Source organism: Phyllobates terribilis, unplaced genomic scaffold (assembly GCF_046119375.1).
Source record: "Phyllobates terribilis strain yellow unplaced genomic scaffold, ASM4611937v1 Scaffold_10__3_contigs__length_209671492, whole genome shotgun sequence".
Taxonomy (NCBI): domain Eukaryota; kingdom Metazoa; phylum Chordata; class Amphibia; order Anura; family Dendrobatidae; genus Phyllobates; species Phyllobates terribilis.
This window is the reverse complement of record NW_027362770.1, coordinates 119,057,192-119,072,455: the sequence shown is the minus strand read 5'-3', so window position 1 is coordinate 119,072,455 and position 15,264 is coordinate 119,057,192.

Genomic DNA, 15,264 nt, shown 5'->3' with positions numbered 1-15,264 from the left:
ATAAATGAAACAGGATGTGTCTGATGGTGTCTCACACACCACATGGCAAGATAAGGTAGTAAAATGTTAAAATGACATTTACCGGTGAATGTATTTTTCATCGTTGAAAGCAATGCAAAAGTGCAAAAACGCATCAAAAACGCTACGTGTGAACATAACCCAAGGTGTGGAGGAGCATTTTTGTTTTTGTATATTTATTTTGCCATATATACAAGTCATTACCCTGGAAAGGATGTTCCTTAACATTTTTCCCAAGAAAATCCATTTTGATTTTGTTTTTGCATGTTTTATTGTGAGCCCGTAAAAGTGGCGTAATACCTCTGACAACATTGTTGACAGCAGTGACCTGGGAGTTAGAGATGCTTCCAGGGATCTTCCCCATGCTGCTCCCATGTCATTTGAGCACTGTTCCCATCGATTATTGCAATTTTTATGCCCTCTGCAGACCGCCAGGGGGAGTCGCCAGAAAAATGCTCGAGTTTCCCATATACTTACATTGGGCTCGTTACTCGGACCGAGCAGTCGAGCATTCCAATTTGCTCGACCCGAGCAACAGGTACTCGAGCATTTCAGTGCTCACTCATCACTACTTGTCTCCTATTAAATACATTTAGGAATTCCTTGGTTAGCAACTAGGAAGGGAGCTGCCAGCAGTGGATCTTGATGATTTGAGCACAAGTCCATGTGGCAGAACATTCCTCAGACAACAATTAATGGCCTCATTGATAGCAGCTGAGGCGTGTAATTGCGGGGATTTCTTGCCTTGGCACTCATACTGAATACTGGATAAATCTAGATGTTTTGATAATTTTGTTTCCATTTTTTCACATTTAAATTTCATGTCTAGTGGTCTTAGGATTTCCATAATTTCATGATTTGTCCTTCATGGTGAAATTTGTTTTGTAGACACTGTCCACAACATGAACAAGATTATGATGAGTGCGCACAGTCTGTAAAAAAAACACCCCAAAAAACAGAACATGTACATGAAAAAAGGGCATTTGAAAGCTGCATCAATTTAACCATTTGTGTTGCCATGAGTTATTGTAACCAATAAATGCTTATTTATTTTAGCAAACTCTGCATGAATCAGTAGTGAAAGTGATCATATAATAATCTACACAGCTCAAAAAAATAAAGGGAACACTTAAACAACAGAATATAACTCCAAGTAAATCAAACTTCTGTGAAATCAAACTGTCCACTTAGGAAGCAACACTGATTGACAATCAATTTCACATGCTGTTGTGCAAATGGAATAGACAATAGATGAAAATTGGCAATTATCAAGATACCCTCAATAAAGGAGTGGTTCTGCAGGTGGGGACCACAGACCACATCTCAGTACCAATGCTGTCTGGCTGATGTTTTGGTCACTTTTGAATGTTGGTTGTGCTTTCACATTCGTGGTAGCATGAGACTAACTCTACAACCCCCATGTTGCTCAGGTAGTGCAGCTCATCCAGGATGGCACATCAATGTGAGCTGTGGCAAGGTGGTTTGCTGTGTCTGTCAGCGTAGTGTCCAGAGGCTGGAGGCACTACCAGGAGACAGGCCAGTACACCAGGAGACATGGAGGGGGCCGTAGTAGGGCAACAACCCAGCAGCAGGACCGCTACCTCCGCCTTTGTGTAAGGAGGAACAGGCGGAGAACTGCCAGAGCCCTGCAAAATGACCTCCATCAGGCCACAAATGTGCATGTGTCTGCACAAACGGTTAGAAACCGACTCCATGAGGGTGGTATGAGGGCCAGACGTCCACAGATGCGGGTTGTGCTCACAGCCCAACACCGTGCAGGACGCTTGGCATTTGCCACAGAACACCAGGATTGGCAAAGTTGCCACTGGCGCCTTGTGCTCTTCACAGATGAAAGCAGGTTCACACTGAGCACATGTGACAGAGTTTGCAGACGCCGTGGAGAGCGATCTGTTGCCTGCAACATCCTTCAGCATGACCGGTTTGGCAGTGGGTCAGTAATGGTGTGGGGTGGCATTTCTTTGGAGGGCCGCACAGCCCTCCACGTGCTCGCCAGAGGTAGCCTGACTGCCATTAGGTACCGAGATGAGATCCTCAGACCCCCTGTGAGACCATATGCTGGTGCGGTTGGCCCTGAGTTCCCCCCTAATGCAGGACAATGCCAGACCTCATGTGGCTGGAGTGTGTCAGCAGTTCCTGCAAGATGAAGGCATTGAAGCTATGGGCACATCTGGGACATCATGTCTCGCTCCATCGCTTACATTGGTGGATGGAGAGAGACATGATGTCCCAGATGTGCTCAATTGGATTTAGGTCTGGGGAATGGGCGGGCCAGTCCATAGCTTCAATGCCTTCATCTTCCAGGAACTGCTGACACACTCCAGCCACATGAGGTCTGGCATTGTCCTGCATTAGGAGGAACCCAGGGCCAACCGCACCAGCATATGGTCTCATAAGGGGTCTGAGGATCTCATCTCGGTACCTAATGGCAGTCAGGCTACCTCTGGCGAGCACATGGAGGGCTGTGCGGCCCTCCAAAGAAATGTCACCACACACCATTACTGACCCACTGCCAAACCGGTCATGCTGAAGGATGTTGCAGGCAGCAGATCGCTCTCCACGACGTCTCCAGGCTCTGTCACGTCTGTCACATGTGCTCAGTGTGAACCTGCTTTCATCTGTGAAGAGCACAGGGCACCAGTGGCGACTTTGCCAATCCTGGTGTTCTGTGGCAAATGCCAAGCGTCCTGCACGGTGTTGGGCTGTGAGCACATCCCCCATCTGTGGATGTCGGGCCCTCATACCACCCTCAGAGTTGGTTTCTAACCATTTGTGCAGACACATGCACATTTGTGGCCTGCTGGAGGTCATTTTGCAGTGCCCTGGCAGTGCTCCTCCTGTTCCTCCTTGCACAAAGGCGGAAGTAGCAGTCCTAATGCTAGGTTGTTGCCCTCCTATTTTTTTGAGCAGTGTATACTATTAATATAATAAATGTAATATGCTCTGTAATATATGAGAAATTTGCTCATTTTCCCACTTATGAGCCATGTCTACTCCGCTTCCCTGCATCCTGAACCTATGATCCCCTCTGAAAAAAAAACAGCTCAAATCCATCTTGATCAAGTATAGGCAGACTGCCAGCTCTCTGAGGTATCAGGATGCCAGGCATATTGAAGTAGAAGCTCTTCTCTCCACTTGTAGGATGATTGTTCGAGGAGATGGAGTGAAGAGCATTCACCACAGTGAGAGACGTGAATAAGAAACAGACAGCCAGGGCTGCAGCTTCCGGCATTTTTATTTTACTCTTCTGTGCTGGCTTCACAGTCTCACAGTTCAGTACTGCTATAAAATGTCATCCCTCTTACTGCTGTTTGTCTGTGTGCATTAGAAAAATACCAGGCATTTCTTACGCTCTCTGTACTGTGTATGCAACACATAGGAGCTAGTCTCCACTAATTAAATCAGAAAAAAACTGAAAAATAAGATCGACCCTGTTGAGGAAAAAATGGTGAAAAATGCATGTTGCAAGTCATAGAACAGCCAGTGCTTTTTCTGAAAAGTTATCTGAAATTATAAGATATGTTTCAAGCTTTGAGACTTCTGAAGTTTACATCAATTTGCAACCGAAACTAAATTCACTTGCACCATTCTCATGTGGGGTTTCCATTCAAGGCTCCTATGCTTTAACTTTGACCTCCTTACAAGTGGACAAGCAACTTGCCAGCAACTGATCTTATGATACAGTATATCTATACAAAGATCATGTTCGTGAAGCATTTGTTCTTGGACCACCACTTAATTACAGAATGCCACCTAAAGTACTTTGGACACTCTTTAGATATATGAAAAACTGTGCCTTGAAAAATTATTCATGCCTCATTAACGCTTTCACGTTACAAACACAAAACTTAAATGTATTATGATTTTATGAGATATACCAACACAAAGTAGCAAGCATTTGTGAAGTGTAAAGCAAATGATACATGGTTTTCTAATTATTTAAAAAATATAAATCTGAAAATTGTGAAGTACAATGGTATTCAGCCCCCTGTAGTTTGATACCCCTAAATAAAATCCTGAGTGACCAATTGCCTCCAGATGTCACAATTAATAAATTGAATCCACCTGTGTGTAATTTATTCTCAGTATAACTACAGCCGTTCTTTGAAGGCCTCAGAGGTTTGTTTGAGAATATTAGGGATCAAACAGAATCATGAAAGCCATGGAACACACCAGACAGGTAAGGGATAAAGTTGGGGAGAAGAGTAAAGCAGAGTTGGGTTATAAAATTAAGAAGAGCCCAAGCTCTGAACATCTCACGGAGCACTGTTCAATTGATCAACCATAACTGAAGGAATATGGCAGAACTGCAAACCTACCACGACATGGCCATCTACCTAAACTGAAATCCCAAGCAAGGAGAGCACTAATTAGAGCAGCAGCCATCAAGCTCCTGGTCTCTTTGGAGGAGCTGCAGAGATCCACAGCCCAGGTGAGAAAATCTGTCCACAGAACAAGTATTATTTGTATACTCCCCAAATCTGGGCTTTATGGAAGAGTGGCAAGAAGAAAGCCATTTTTGAAAGCAATCCATAAGAAGCCCCATTTGCAGTTTGCAAAAAGTTATTTAGGGGACACAGATCGCATGTGGAAGGTGTTCTGGTCAGATGAGACCGAAGTATAACTTTTTGAGCTAAAAGCAAAGTGCTATGTGATGGAAAACTAACACTGCACATCAACCTGAAAACACCATTCCCACTGCAAAAAATTGTGGTGGCAGCATCATCTGTGGGGATGGTTTTCTTCCGCAGGGACAGGGAAGCTGGTCAGAGTCGATGGGAAGATGGATGGAGCCTAATACCAAACAAACCTGAAGGAAAGTCTTTTAGAGACGGCGGAAAACTTAAGACTGGGGCATAGGTTCACTTTCCAGCAGGACAATAACTCTTAACACACTGCCAGAGCTACAGTGGAATAGTTGTTAGAAGCATATTCATGTGTGAATGGCCCTGTCCTGACCTAAATCCCATTGAGAATCTCTGGCAAGTCTGCAAATTGAGATTCTGATTTGGCTTTTATTCTAAGTCATATTGCACGACTCGTTAAAGGGTTGATTGTGACTTGTAGGATTGCTACTTCCAATAGGTGGTGCTATAGAGTACAAGTCCTCTTTTTCTCTGAAGAGGCAATTTGCATGGCAAGACCTGAAAATTGTTGTTCCCAGACACCTCCATCCAATCTCACTAAGCTACAGCTGATTTGCAAAGAAGAGTGGGCAAAAATTTCAGTCCCTAGATGTACAAAGCTGGTAGAGGCATTCCCCAAAGACTTACAGGAGTAATTACAGCCAACGGTGGTCCTACAAAGTACTGACTCAAGGGAGTGAATACAAATGCACGGCACAATTTTCAGTTTTAGATTTTTAAAATATTTTAAAAAACATGTATCATTGTGTATATGTAGCGCCCCGAGGGCTCGGCCGCTACAGGGGTATTGCACCTCTGCCAGAGGTGTGATATTCCACTCCCGGGTAAGGATGGAGTATGGACCAGGGCTCGGGTAGCTGCACACATCACACACACCCCATTTCCAGGGGACAGTTCAACGGTGCTCCCATTAGACAGTAATGCAGGCACGACAGACCATGTCCCTGGCTGGAGTGGGGAGGGGGGAGGAAAACCCGGTGATGTAGGAGCAAGAGAGGACGGTTCCTGAGCGTAGATAGGAGCTCATTGGTTGCTGGTCACCTGAGCTCACACACTAAGGGAAGTATAAAAGGTGGGCACCATGTTAGATCAGGGTCAGTCTGTTCAGTCAGAGAAGAAGACAGGGAGCAGAGGCTCTGTAGGAGCTCTGCTCAGGAGTGGGCCTAGAGAAGAGGCCGAGAAAGGAGGAAGAGAAGGAACAAGAAAGAAGAAGAGAGAGAGAAATAGAAGGGCTCAGGAACAAGAAGGTGGAAGGGACCCTAAGAACCCATGAGAATACAGGGTGAAGGGTCAGGCAGATTAAGGGTGCCGGATCCCAAGTTGGTGGAGGAGAAACTACTCTCAGCCAAAGACCGGAGGTCGTGACCATTTATTGGTGCGACACCTCAACAAACCTGCTAGGAAGGCACCATATAGGACAGCGGGAAACGGGGCCCACGTTTACCCGCGCAGATCCGCGGCAGCTGGACAAAAGTGGGTCACTGGTGAGGCAAGCCAGAGAAAGGATAGAAGGGAGTCCTGTGCCCTACTCCGGAATTGCCTGGGGGTTGACCGAGCCCCTCACCTGGTGGACGCAGCATGGCTTGGGCGGTCATTGCCTGTACAGAAGTGACCCGGAGCATATGAACTGTGAGTAAAAGGCATCGGACTGCAGTACGTTGTTTGTGTGTTCCTTGCTCCTCCAGCACTAACGGTACCGGGACTCTCCTCACCATCATCCTCACCATCCCCTGCACTGCCCAGGGGCTACACTCTTCCCGTGGGGAGTCATACAATCTCAGCTGCACACACCACCAGCCTCAGGGGATTACCTTGCAGCGGCGGTTCATAATCACCGCAATCCACGGGTGGCGTAGTCGGACATCACTTAAAACTTATAAAGGGACTACCACTGGTCTGACCACCCTGAGCCACGGACCGGGTTGCCACTACTACCCCCATCGTCTCCCTATTGCCCGGCTCCGAGTGCCCTGCGGCCCAGGGGGCGGGTCATATACACTTCATCAATACTTGCTACTTTGTGCTGATATAGCACAGAAAATCCAAAACAAATACATTTTCGTTTGTGGGTGTAATGGGAAAAAAATGTGGAAAAGTTCACGGAGTATGAACATTATTTCAAGGCACTGTACATCAAAGAGGTTTGATTGCTCTATTGTGCTTTTTTATTCTAGAAATTAGTTGTTGTCCAAGATCCTAGACATCACCAATGTGATCTCCTCCCATTCGCAGTACCAATAACTTTTATTTGATGCTTATGGCATTTGGTTAAATCACACTGTTCTTCCAAAACATAAATGGTCGCTATATTTTAAGAACTTACTCATTTGATAATTTCAAAAAATGTCAGCCTGTAAATTTAAAAGTGTTGTCTTAGACTTGAAAACTTTCATCAAATCAGTAAATTACTTAAAAATTGCTTAAAATCAGTCTCTTGCAGCAGAGAACTTAAGAACAGGGAGTGGGGTCAGGACTTCTCTCTGCTCCTGCTCTCCTGTCTTACTGCCCTACAGGCATAACAGAAAAGTTGCATTTCAATTCAAGGAAGGTATGCTATTGGACAATGCCAGGCTCAATGGATGCTGGGAAGTCAGGGGAAAGGAAGGTCTGATACCTATAGTACTGACAGAATATTACTGAAGAGGAGCCACTCACTTAAAAGGTGATAGATGACAAGCTACAAAGTATAAGGATAGAGACAGCTCTGAGACATATCATACTGGTATGTGCTCAAAAAACAATTTTAAGTTGTTGCTTAAGATAGCAAGCTTTTCTACAGGCTTTGTTTGAAAGAAGAGTACCTGGGGGCAGCATAGTGCCATCACCTTTAGGGATGAAGAATAGTGACAAAGCAATTTTTTAAATTTTACACAACATGTGATACCTTTTCTATGATTCTGAATACTGATGCTTTACACCAAACACCACGGATCAGTAATCGGGAAGCTATTAGAAAAAGATCTACCATCTAATTCAAATGCGTATTATCTGTATTTTTTTTCTTATTTAGCATTTGCTTTTCATATTATATTATAGTTTTAAACAAATTTTAATAATCTTGCAATTTTCACACTGGCCACTAGGGCTAGTCTACGCTCATACTTCATGTTCTTTAAGGAAAAGTTTTTAGCTGGCTCCTCAGAGGCAGGAATACAATGACAAGTAACATTGAACACATAATCCACCATTCACAATAGGTGATGTCCCAGCTGACCCTGGCACCCTTTCCCAATGACCTTTACACACACACACATTTGGTGCTTAACCCCTTTACAGCCCATGACGTATTAATACGCGTCAGTGCCCTGGGCTTTAAGAGCCTGACCCGTATTAGTACGTCATCGCGATCGCGCGCGCGCACACAGGCTGTGCGGGCGCGATCGCCGCCGGGTATCAGCTGATTGTCACAACTGACACCCGGTACTATGTGCAGGGAGCAGTCCCACACCGCACCCAGCACATTAACCCCCGCAGTGCTGCGATCGAAGTCGATCGCAGCATTGCGGTGGCAAGGGGAGGTGATCGGTATACTCACTTCCTCTTCCGGCCTCCAGCGCTGTTTGCCGCGGCTTCCCGGGTGTTGCCATAATGACCCGATGTCGTCATGACAACATCCGGGTCACCAGACAGCAGTAAGATTGTTTGGACATGCGCAGTGCATCTCCAAACTATCTTCTCCCTGTCCAGCGCTGACTGCCTGCATGGCACAGGGATGGTGCTGCATTCCTGTGCCATGCAGGCGATCAGAATAAAAAAAGTGAAAGTCCCATAGTGGGACAAAGTAAAAAAGTAAAAAAAACTCCCAGAAAGGGAAAATAAAAAATAAAAAAAAGTTGTAAAAATATAAAAAAAAAATAAAAAAAAAAATCCACTAAAAATAAAAATATAATGTACCCATCAATAAATATTATTAAGGAAAAAAAACAAACAAACAATAAAAGTACACATATTTGGTATCGCCGCGTCCGTAACGACCTGGCCTATAAAACTGTTCCACTAGTTAACCCCTTAAGTGAACACGGTAAAAAAAAAACAAAAACAAAAAAAAAAATGCTTTATCACACCGCCAAACAAAAAAAGGAATAACACGCGATCAAAAAGACGAATATAAATAAAAGTGGTATCGCTGAAAACGTCATCTCGTCCCGCAAAAAAAAAGCCGCCATACAGCTCCATCATCCGAAAAATACAAAAGTTACAGCTCTCATAATAAAGCGATGCAAAAAAATAATTTTTTCTATAAAATAGCTTTTATTGTGTAAAAGCGGCAAAACATAAAAAACGATATAAATGTGGTACCACTGTAAACGTACTGACCCGAAGAATAAAGCTACCTTATCAATTTTACCACACCCGGAGCAGAATAAAAAAATGGAAAAAAACACAATTCCTGAATTGCTGGTTTTTGTTTATTCTGCCTCCCAAAAGCTGGAATAGAAAGCGATCCAAAAATGTCACATGCCTGAAAATGGCACCAATAAAAACGTCAACTCATCCCGCAAAAAACAAGCCATCACATGACTCTGTCGGCCAAAATATGGCGATTGAAAAATTAGATTTTACAAAATATGTGTCTTTTAGTGTGTGACAGCTGTCAATCATAAAAACCCGATATGATTCTGGTATCGCTGTAATCGCACCGACCCGAAGAATAAAGTAATCTCATCACTTATACCGCACGAGGAACGGCGTAAAAAATAAATGCTAGGGCTGGGGTTGGGGTTGTGCTAATGTTAGGGTTGGGGTTGTTTTTTTTTTCAAAAGTAAAAAAAAAAAAAAGACGACGATATGGCAACTAGTGTTGAACGCAAGTGCTCGCTACTTGAGTTTGCAACGGGTGCTCGGGTATGCACTGAGTATCGCGGGTGCTCAAGTCTCCGCCCCATATGCTTCGCGGCCAAAAAAACCTCGCGGGGATTGCCTGCCATGCACGAGCGATCCCCGCATGTTTTTTTGGGGGTGTCTAATAACCGTGAAAAATGCGGGCGGGGACTCGAGCATTTCAATTGAGCACCCGTGATACATGGTGCATACCTGAGTACCCGATGCAAACTCAAATAGTGAGCACTTGCGCTCAAGAGTAATGACAACTTATTCAATATGATGACCTAATGTTATCAAATTCTGTGTCGTACCTCTGGGTTCAAAATGTTCACTATACCCCTTAATAAAATCCTTGAGGGGTATAGTTTCCAAAATGGGGTCACTTGTGGGGGTGCTCCACTGTTTAGGCACATCAGGGGCTCTCCAAACGCGACATGGTGTCCGCTAACAAATTGAATGGAAAATCGGCTCAAATTGTTAGCGGACACCATGTTGCGTTTGGAGAGCCCCTGTGTGCCTAAACATTGGAGCTCCCCCACAAGTGACCCCATTTTGGAAACTAGACCCCCCAAGGCATCTATCTAGATGCATAGTGAGCACTTGGAACCCTCAGGTGCTTCACAAATTGATTCGTAAAAATGAAAAAGTGAAAAAAAAATACTTTTCAGTTTTACAAATCAATTTGTGAAGCACCTAGGGGTTCCAAGTTCTCACTATGCATCTAGATAGGTGCCTTGAGGGGTCTAGTTTCCAAAATGGGGTCACTTGTGGGGGGTTTCCACTGTTTAGGCACATCAGGGGCTCTCCAAACGCAACATGGCATCCGCTAATTATTCAAGCAAATTTTACAATCAAAAAGTCAAATGGCGCTCCTTCCCTTCCGAGCCCTGCCGTGCGCCCAAACAGTGTTTTTTCCCCACATATGGAGTATCTACGTGCCCAGGGGAAATTGCACAACAAATTTTGGGGTCCATTTTTTCTTGTTACCCCTGCAAAAATAAAAAAAAATTGGGTCTAAAGTAACATTTTTGTGAAAAAAGTTAAATGCTCATTTTTTTCTTCCACATTACAAAAATTCCTGTGAAGCACCTGAAGGGTTAATAAAGTTCTTAAATGTGGTTTTGAGCACCTTGAGGGGTGCAGTTTTTAGAATGGTGTCACTTTTGGGTATTTTCTGTCATAAAGACCTCTCAAAGTGACTTCAAATGTGATGTGGTCCCTAAAAAAATGGTTTTGTAAATTTTGTTGGAAAAATGAGAAATGGCTGGTCAACTTTTAACCCTTATAGCTCCGTAACAAAAAAAAATTTTGGTTCCAAAATTGTGCTGATGTAAAGTAGACATGTGGGAAATGTTATTTATTAACTATTTTGTGTGATATATCTCTCTAATTTAAGGGCATAAAAATTCAAATTTTGAAAATTGCTAAATTTTCAAAATTTTCGCCAAATTTCCATTTTTTTCACAAATAAACGCAAGTGATATCGAAGAAATTTTACCACAATCATGAAGTACAATATGTCACGAAAAAACCGTCTCAGAATCAGGGGGATCCGTTGAAGCGTTCCAGAGTAATTACCTCATAAAGTGACAGTGGTCAGAATTGTAAAAATTGGCCTGGTCATTAACGTGCAAACCACCCTCGGGGGTAAAGGGGTTAAATACAAATGATGGGTGGAGTCATTGTGGCTAATGTACATGTATTTCCTGGATCAACAGGAAGTTAGAGTCTAAAAAACCCCAGTAGCCAGTATGAAAATTGCAAATTGTCCATTTTTGTTATTTTTAATACAGATTGTGATATGAAGAAAAAATGCCGAAAATAAAAATATATTCAACACAAAAACTTGATTTAATTAACAGGTCATTTTCTGATGATTCATATAAATTTTGAAACATGATGAAAACATTTAAAATGATGAAACTTTTAAAGTTACCTCTCAAGTTACAGTTTTCTGCATGAAGAAAGTGCTCGAGTGACAAGTTCACATCCCCGTGCCCGCATGCTAGCCACAAAACATGCGCGGATTGCCTGACATACACGGGCAATCCCCGCATGTTTTGTGGCTGTATAAAACCCGTGAAACATGCGGCTTCGGGGACTCAAACATGTCACTCGAGCACCCGCGATACTTGGGGCATACATGAGCACCCTAGGCAAACTTGAGTAACGAGCACTTGCGCTCATCACATACTGGTATATAAGGCATTTCATATAAAATGTGCAGAAAACAGCCTCCTTTTAACCCCCCCAAAAAAACTCCAATCGACTTTTTCTGGTTGAAAAAAGTTGCACAGCTTCACGCAAACCACTTTTGCAACTTTTTGCTTCTTCTGACACTTTTGAAGAGTTAATGGGAAAGTGGGAGGCATTCAGTGGGGGTGGGGGGGTGAGGGTGGGGGGGTGAGGCCTTCATTGGCCTACGAGATTTACTGAAATTTGCACCAGAGTTTAGCAAAAATCATATTTGGGAAAAAAATTTCTGGCACGTAAAAGCCCCAAAAAATATGTTATAGATTTTTATTAAGGAATAAAATATTGCAGGACCCAAGAGGACTGGTACAGAAACTGTTACAATTTGCCCAATTTGCTAATGTCTTAATTCTACTGTTGTAATAGGGAAGGGTCATTAGTAAATAGATTGAGTTGTCAGTGATTAGTATTAATGAGTCTACATCCCAGCCCTCCTCACGTAGGCAGAAGCACAATGCACAGTTTTAAAATGCATAAAAAAGGAACTCCACCCTGTTGGCCGACCTGCATTTAAGTCAATAGATGCTCAGTCCTCAAATTTTAACTCGTATGGTTATATTACATTACATAAATGGATCATTAACGGTCCAGTGCTCCAGTCCACAGCCACCATTCGAATGTCGTGGGTGCGCCTTAGGCTCTGGCTGTATCAGATGAGTGTCCCGTTTACAACCCTGTATGATTGGAGTTTTCAAAAAGAAAATAGTGGACTAGACATGTAAAAACCTGTCCTCTCCATTAAATGAGGACAGCTGACATGTTAATGTAATAAGACATTAAATGGACTACAGAGCAGCTGCAATTATTTTTACCAATGTGCCACTTTGTGGTGACTTGACTGCAAATATGACCCTTGACTCAACTGTGAGCCAAAACTTTTGCCAATCTCTGCCAGAACAGACAGCTCCTGCCAGCAGCTTCTTTTCCGCTCTGCTCTGTTTAATGGCATGACTGCAGACAAAGTTGTTGAGAAGTACAAGTCAGGGTTGGGTTATAAAAAAAAATATCCCAATCTCTGATGATCCCCTGGAGCACCATCAAATTCATTATCAACAAATGGAAAGAACATGTTACCACAACAAACCTGCTAAGAGAGGGTCGCCTATCAAAACACTCAGCTCACACAAGGAGGGCATTAATCAGAGGCAGCACAGAGACCAAAGGTAACCCTGGAGCTGCCAATTTCCCAAGCAGAGACTGGAGTATCTGTCCATACGACCACAATAAGCCATACACTCCATAGAGGCAGCCTTTATTGTAGAGTGGGCAGAAAAAAAAGCCTTTACTTACATACAAATAAGGCTTATTTTCAGTTTGCCAAAAGACATGTGGGAGACTCCCCAAATGTATAGAGTTAAGTCCTGTGGTCAGATGAGACCAAAATTGACCTCTTTGGCCACAAAGGTAAATGATACGCCAGGCGCCAAACCAGCACAGCTCATTACCCTAAGAACACCATCCCCAAAGAGAAACATGGTGGTGGCATCATGCTGTGGCGATTATTTCGTCGGCAGGACAGGGAAAATGGTTTGAGTCGAGGGGAAGATGGATGGCGCGAAATACAGGGATATTCTTGAGCAAAACCTGTTTCAGTCTGTCAGATTTGAGACAGGGATGGAGGTTCACCTTCCAACAAGACAATGACCCAAAGCATACTGCTAAAGCAACACTTGAGTGGTTTGAGGGGAAATGTGTAAATGTTTTGGAGTGGCCTAGTCAAAGCCCAGACCTTAATCCAATTGAGAATCAGTGGTCAGACTTGGAAGATTGCTGTTCATCAGGGGAAATCATCTAATTTGAAGGAGCTGGAGCAGCTTTGCATTGAGGAATGGGCAAAAATCACAGTGACAAAATGTGGAAAGCTCAGAGACTTATACAAAGCGACTTGCAGCTGTAATTGCCGCAAAAGGAGGCTCTACATAGTACTGATTTTAGGGAGGTTAGTAGTTGGGACAAAATATCTGAAAACTTCAGTGTGCATATTTGTTGTTTGCTTCACAATAAAAAGAAAACAAAATGTTCACAGTCGTATGCATGTTCCTTACATGAACTGATGCAAACCCTCAAAAAAAAAAAAAAAAAAAATTTCAGGTAGTGAGGTAGCAAAACACAAAAATACCTTCGCAAGCAACTATATATTGTATGTATATACAGTACAGACCAAAAGTTTGGACACACCTCATTTAAAGATTTTTCTGTATTTTCATGACTATGAAAATTGTACATTCACACAGAAGGCATCAAAACTATGAATTAACATGTGTGGAATTACATACTTAACAAAAAAGTGTGAAATCACAGAAAATATGTCTTATATTCTTGGTTCTTCAAAGTAGCCACCTTTTGCTTTGATGACTGCTTTGCACACTCTTGGCATTCTCTTGATGAGCTTCAAGAGGTAGTCACCAGAAATGGTCTTCCAACAATCTTTAAGGAGTTCCCAGAGATGCTTAGCACTTGTTGGCCCTTTTGCCTTCACTCTGCAGTCCAGCTCACCCCAAACCATCTCGATTGGGTTCAGGTCTGGTGACTGTGGAGGCCAGGTCATTTGGTGTAGCACCCCATCACTCTCCTCCTTGGTCAAAAAGCCCTTACACAGCCTGGAGGTGTGTTTGGGGTCATTGTCCTGTTGAAAATTAAATGATGGTCCAACTAAACGCAAACCGGATGGAATAGCATGCCGTGGCAAGATGCTGTGGTAGCCATGCTGGTTCAGTATGCCTTCAAATTTGAATAAATCCCCAACAGTGTCACCAGCAAAGCACCCCCATACCATCACACCTCCTCTTCCATGCTTCACGGTGGGAACCAGGCATGTAGAGTCCATCCGTTCACCTTTTCTGCGTCGCACAAAGACACGGTGGTTGGAACCAAAGATCTCAAATTTGGACTCATCAGACCAAAGCACAGATTTCCACTGGTCTAATGTCCATTCCTTGTGTTCTTTAGCCCAAACAAGACTCTTCTGCTGGTTGCCTGTCCTTAGCAGTGGTTTCCTAGCAGCTATTTTACCATGAAGGCATGCTGCACAAAGTCTCCTCTTAACAGTTGTTGTAGAGATGTGTCTGCTGCTAGAACTCTGTGTGGCATTGACCTGGTCTCTAATCTGAGCTGCTGTTAACCTGCGATTTCTGAGGCTTGTGACTCGGATAAGTTTATCCTCAGAAGCAGAGGTGACTATTGGTCTTCCTTTCCTGGGGCGGTCCTCATGTGAGCCAGTTTCTTTGTAGCGCTTGATGGTTTTTGCAACTGCACTTGGGGACACATTCAAAGCTTGCCCAATTTTTTGGACTGACCTTCATTTCTTAAAGTAATGATGGCAACTAGCTTTTCTTTACTTAGCTGCTTCAGTAGGACTATCAGCTGTGTATCCACCTGACTTCTGCACAACACAACTGATGGTCCCAACCCCATTTATAAGGCAAGAAATCCCACTTATTAAACCAGACAGGGCACACCTGTGAAGTGAAAACCATTTCCGGTGACTACCTCTTGAAGCTCATCA